Source organism: Kogia breviceps, chromosome 15, assembly GCF_026419965.1.
Source record: "Kogia breviceps isolate mKogBre1 chromosome 15, mKogBre1 haplotype 1, whole genome shotgun sequence".
Taxonomy (NCBI): domain Eukaryota; kingdom Metazoa; phylum Chordata; class Mammalia; order Artiodactyla; family Physeteridae; genus Kogia; species Kogia breviceps.
Window position 1 is genome coordinate 22,723,472 of NC_081324.1, and position 6,000 is coordinate 22,729,471.

Consider the following 6,000-nt stretch of genomic DNA (forward strand, 5'->3'; position numbering starts at 1 on the left):
CTCTTACAATGTTCATTAAGTTACTTCCATCCACTAGAAGAACTCAAGGATCCTGCTGCTAAGCTTGAACTAACCATGTCCCCTGTTCCATCCTGCAAAGAAAGTTCATCACCTTCTTGATGATGCTGACACTATGAAAGTTCTACTTCTGAAGGCAGATATTAACAGAAGTACCAGCTACCCTGTATTTATTTAACAATTCTATTTTGATCCCTGTGCACTACTGAAGTCAAGCCTGAGAAGCTTCTCTTAGCTCTTGCCAGTCATGGGTAGAAGAAAGCCTCCACTTTCCCTTTCCTGCAGCCACAGCTGTGCTGTCACTCCTCAAAACAATGTCCAGAGGCAGCTTCACCTGAAGCAAATGAAACTGAAACCTCAGAAACCCTCCCAACGCTGGGGAGGGGCTCTAGCAACCACACGTTCACCTGGTTATTTTGTCTTTTTCTTTTTTTTAACGCCTTTATTGGAGTATAATTGCTTTACAAAGGTGTGTTAGTTTCTGCTTTACAACAAAGTGAATCAGTTATACATACACATATGTTCCCATATCTCTTCCCTCTTGCGTCTCCCTCCCTCCCACCCCACTAGGTGGTCACAAAGCACAGAGCTGATCTCCCTGTGCCATGCGGCTGCTTCCCTCTAGCTATCTATTTTACATTGGTGGTGTATATATGTCCATGCCACTCTCTCACTTCGTCACAGCTTACCCTTCCCCCTCCCCATATCCTCAAGGCCACGCTCTAGTAGGTCTGTGTTTTATTCCCGTCCTACCCCTAGGCTCTTGATGACATTTTTTTTTTTCTTAGAGTCCATATATATGTGTTAGCAAACGGTATTTGTCTTTTTCTTAAAGAGGACTCCTCAGAACTGGATCCTCGCCTGCCACTTCCCTCTCCCACTGCTGCTCAGTGGCTGGGCATGACCCTGTGGGTAATCCTGTTTGCCAGTGGAGGTCCTACTACCTGCATTCCTAGTATATAAATCAAACGCATGCTAGGGGATGAATGTGAGAGATTTTTTTGGGGGGGGGTGGGGGAGGGTTGTGGTGGTGATTGTTGTTTTGCCTCCAAAGATTGACTCATTGTGATGACCAGATTAGGATATGTGTCCTGACAAAGGATGTTTATTCTGATTTATGAAATTATTCATACGGAAATTCCACAATGTATAGTACACACTTACCAAGTCACCTGTCTTGCCAACCAAGTTACATTAGAGAAGCCCTCTCCCAGAAAAGTGGGAATGGTTACACAGCATGATACAGAGCAACCAGTACCCCTCAGAACAGCTGTTCACAATCAGGGGTGACTCTGCTCCCCAGGGGACATCTGGCAATAACTGGGAGCACTTTTCATTGTCACAACTTGGGGAGGGGGTGTGGGGTGCTACTGGCATCTAGTGGGTAGAGGCCAGGGCTGCTGCTAAACATTCTACAATGCACAGGTCAGCTCCCCACGACGAAGAATTACCCAGCCCACAACACCAAGAGCACCCAGGTTTCCCAGCCTTCAAATAATGGCACCTGTAGGGAAGGAAGCAAGGATTCTGTCTAGAAAATGATTAACGTTTAAAGAACAGAGAGAGTGAAGGCTAGGTTGACAGGGAGCTCAGGCAGAGCTGCTCTCTGACCTCAACCACCATGCCACGGTAAGAAGCAATGAAGGCTCCAGACTTTTATGGATTGTGGGACTGCAGAGACCCTTGCCAAGAGGGCCTAGGTGAGGAGGTGGTAGCATAATTTCAGGAGCACCAGGAAAGGCGCTTCGCCTACCCAGGTACCTCCAATACCCACTTGTCTATGCTTGAAATCTCATGGTGGACAAAACTTTTCCTTCCATAATGAGGCTTCAAGTGCAGGGACCCCTGGAAGGGAAAACAGTGACCTACATTCATATTCAAGAGAAAGTGACTGATGACAGATTAGTTTTGCCCCTCATTTTCATACAGTGAAAGGCTTTGGGCAGCTGAAAGTGGTGGAGAGGAAGAGAGGCCAGGCCCTGAGGAGGTAGGGAAAGGGGGAAGGAATGGGCAATCCAGGGTTCTGGAATAAATGTCACCTACTCTACAGACTATGCTGGATCCTGTAGGCAGGGAAGGATGCAGAGAAAAAAACCAAAGTCACATTCTTGGCCTGGAGGAAGATTACAGTACAGTTCAGCTCAGGTGAAAAAACTCTAGGAATGTTTCAAAGAATGGTAGGGATGCAGTGCTATCCCTGCAGCTGGAACAGGAGACAAGGGTCCTCACCAGCTGTGGGAATCACAGTGAACCCCAGACTGTGCTGGGTGAAGCCCCTACCTAGCAAAGTCCTGGACACAGAGTTAAATGCTCGGGCAGTGCTTCTTTGTTGAATGAACGGAAACTCTTCCAGATGAATAGCTATCAAATTCCTAAAGTGCTCTAAAGATGGTTTGTTTTCCATCACACTTCCGCTTACAACCTTTCCCTCAATTTGGGAGGGAGGTCTTTGTTTGTCTTCTTTTCTTATCTGAATCCTGTTCCATCTTGCAAGGCCACTTATGTTTTCTCTGTACATTCCTGATTTTGGCCTTTTTTCCCTCCCTCTTCTTATAAGTACAGGGCCTCCAAGTCATTCATCTAGTGTTTACCATATTTCCTAGGTATCTTTCATAACGGGGCTACTTCCAGAAAAGATTTGAGGGGAGCTTTCAGATTCGTAACAAAAAGTAACACAGTGCAGTATTTAAAAGAAAAAAAATTTTAAGGGAGATGAGAAATAAATTGGGAAGAAAAAGATCATTGTACCAAGAAGCTAGGATAAAGCACTTACTAGGAATTTCTGGACGCCAAGTTAAAAAGATAACCATACTAGACACAGAGCAAGTTCTCGCCATCTGATAAAAGGAAAGGCACAATTCCATGAGAAGAGAATTTTGTTTTCGACATTAAATTCTGGGAGGAATTTGCTCCTGGCGTTTCATATATGCTGCCCAAGCAGTCAGTTTACGGGTTTATCTCAAGAACTCCTACTAGACTACAATCCTACCAACTAGACTACATTTCCTTGATAACAGCCTATATATAACAACTATTTGTCAAGAGGCTGAGGACCCATGGTTTTCTTGCCAATCTGGATATTCCAGCGTGTCTCAGGATCCCAGGAGTATCAGAGTAATAGAGTCATCTAATCTTTTAGTAGGTAGGACCCTCAGACAATTTGATTTTGCCTGAAGGTCCCCAGACACCACAATGATGGGATTTTAAAGCCACTCTCAACCCAGTCACCAGTTTGGAGCTAGCGGCTGGCAGGTCCATGCTGGCCCTATCTTCATGCCCCCAACCCAGCCCCCCGCCCTCCTGGTTTAATTGATTGTCTTTTGTCTGTCTTTCTGTCCCTACCACAAACTCTCCACCCTTTGAGTGTCAAGGCTTTGCCTCATTAACCTTTGATTCCCTGCAATAACTAGCATGGTGCTTTGCACAAAGAAACTGGTTCCCTTTTTTTTTTTTCAATGTGAGGAAACTGAATTGGAAAGAGGTCCCAGAGTAGCCTTTTCATTATTCTGCCCTGCTCCCCTGTGAGAAACCCTCAAGCTGTAGTGTAGAAGACCAGCTCTTCCTAAACCACACAAGAAGCTGTCTGGAAAGGTTAAAATTCAGGTTACTAAAGGAATTGAAGGGTTCGAAGACATATTCTGGCTTCCTTGCCTCCATATCCCGCCCTCAAAAGATACACTGGGCAAACCTTCAGGAAAAAAAAGTGGGGAAAAAACCCCAGCTTGTACTCAATAGATGCTCAGTAAATATCTATTAAAACAAGGTCAGAGCACAGGTGCCTTGAACACCGTAAGTACTCAATAAAAATCCTCTAAACTGAAAAGTTTGTAACACATCTGTTTTGCACATGGTAGGTGCTCCATAAATATCTTTTAAATTAAGATAATCGTAGGGCTGCTGCCTTGCACATAGTAGGCCTCTATAAATGGCTATTAAATTGAATGGAAGCAGACACTCGCTACTTAGAGAACCTGGGCGGGGTGACATTAATCAAGTCCCAGGCACAGATCCATGAATGGAAATGCGCGTCTCGAGGTAGCGTTTTCGAGAGTGCTGAAGAGGCGCGTGACGGCGCGCGGCCGCGGCGGACACCCCACTCTTTAGCAAGCAGCGGACCCACTGCCAGATCCCGAGCATTGATTAGCGATCGGAATCTCTTCCCCACCCAGGGGTGGGGAAACAGCTGCCGCCTCCAATTGTCACTTTGGGGTTGCACCTGGAGCTTCCGCCAGGGTCCCCTTCCCGGGGTATCTGCCCGCCCCGGCTTCTCCCCGGGTTCCGGAGAGTTAAGGACAGAACAAAAGCAAAAAAGCCAGCCGGGCTTCCGATTGCTTTTCTGATGGAGAGCAGCCGGGGAAGAGGCTGGGAGAGCCCGCCCGGGACGGCGCTGTGATGTCAAACCCGATTCTCCGCCCGTAGCCGCCCGCTCTCCCCGCAGATTCGGGTTTGAGGTTACCCAGCGGGAAAAGCGGCGGAGCTCCCTTCCCTCCCCGCTCTCCCGGGCGCCCCGAGCCTCCTCCCTGGGGCCGCGAAGGGGCAGAGTGTGAGCCTCGGTGGGGTGGGGCGTAGGGGGCGCTATATTAACCCTTGAAAAAGACGGGAAGGTGGCTGGAGGGGAGGATGCTAGAGGACTGGGGCAGACCCCATCACCGAGATCCGAATCTGAACTGGCAGTGCGAACAGCCCCTCGGCGCCCCAAAACGCGCCGAACTGTCCTTGGGGATGGGGTCCCCTCGCGGCGTCCGGTCCCTGTAGCCTCTTCCCTTACACCTCCCGCCCCGGGGGAGCCCAGCGGTAACATTCCCATCCAAATCGCCGATCCAGGGTCTACACAGGCGCGCGCAGTCGGCGGAGCAAGGGGTCACAGAGGGCGGCCGAGTCGATCCCACGGGAAACGTCCCACCGCTCGGAAACTCGCTAGTGTGAAATTTGCTGGGGGTTTTGTTTAGGGGTTTTTTTTTTTTTAAGGTGAAATGGGGCTGCAGAGAGAGAGGGGAAGTATCATTTCTTCCTTTCTCTCCGGCTTCTCTGGAGCCCGTGGAACTCCGAGAGGAGCAGGCAGCCGGGAGAAGAAAGAAAGCAAAGGGGGAGCCACTTACCCAAAGCAGAGCCCGAGAGCGCGGCGGCCCGGGAGCGAGCGGCGCCTTTGTCTGCGGTCGCGGCGCCGGCGCGCTCGGCTCGGCCGGTCCCAGCCCCGGCGCGCTGCAAGCTCCGGCGGGCGCCCGGACAGCCCGGCTCGCGGTTCCGGCTCCTGCTCCGGCTGCGGCTCCAGCCCCTACCCCCGCTCGCACCGCCCAGTGCTCGCCGCTGAGGCTCCGCCCCGAGCCGGGCCCCTCCCCCGGCCCTCCGGGCCCCCACCTGCTGCTGCGGCGGGCGCGGGGGAGTCCGGCCTTGGGCGGCAGGGGTGGGGCTGCCTCCCCCGCGCGACCCGCTTCCTTCTCCTGCAGCCACCGGGCTGCTCGGCCGCGCTGTTCCGGAGCCGAGCGCGTGCAGTGTAGACGGGCCTTCTCCGACCCAGCCCGCTCGGAGACAACCTCACCTGGGGTGCCGGGCGCCCGCGTTTTCTGAGTCGAGCCCAGGTCCCGGGGTAGCCTGGCCTTCCAGCCTGGGAGCAGGCTCCCCAGAGTCCTCCCTCACCTTTGAAGCTCGTCCTCACTCCTGCCCAGAGGAGGGGACCCCTCGGGCTCTGCCCGGGAGGGATGGGGCGGCGGGAAGCGGAGTGCTCCTGCGCCCCGGCCGAAACCCCGGCCTCTCTGCCGGGTCCGTCCCGCTCTGCTGCAGCGGCCGGAGGCGGGGGCGCCAGGGAGGAGAAGTGGCCGGCGGGGACCGGGTGGCGCGGGAGGGGGAACCTGTAGAAGGTCGAGGGGGCGCAGAGCGCACGTGCACGGGTGCAGAGCCTGGCGCCCGGGGTGTGAATCTGTGCTCATTTGCACGGCCGAGATAAAACTAACAGAAGGGAAGCAACACTTAGGAAGCCAGAGA

The 6,000-nt window shown here is 52.4% G+C and overlaps 1 protein-coding gene across 2 annotated transcripts in view; it reads right to left on the bottom strand.

Moving 5' to 3' along the window:
• MAPK4 (mitogen-activated protein kinase 4) overlaps window positions 1-5,333 on the bottom strand; it is a 207,096-nt gene extending 201,763 nt beyond the window's left edge. The window contains exon 1 of one of the 2 annotated variants that reach the window (XM_067014931.1): window positions 5,118-5,333. The gene's annotated coding sequence lies outside the window, so the exon portion shown is untranslated. The remainder of the gene's footprint in view (window positions 1-5,117) is intronic. The other variant, XM_059039803.2, reaches the window with a different exon arrangement.
• Window positions 5,334-6,000: the final 667 nt, after the last annotated feature.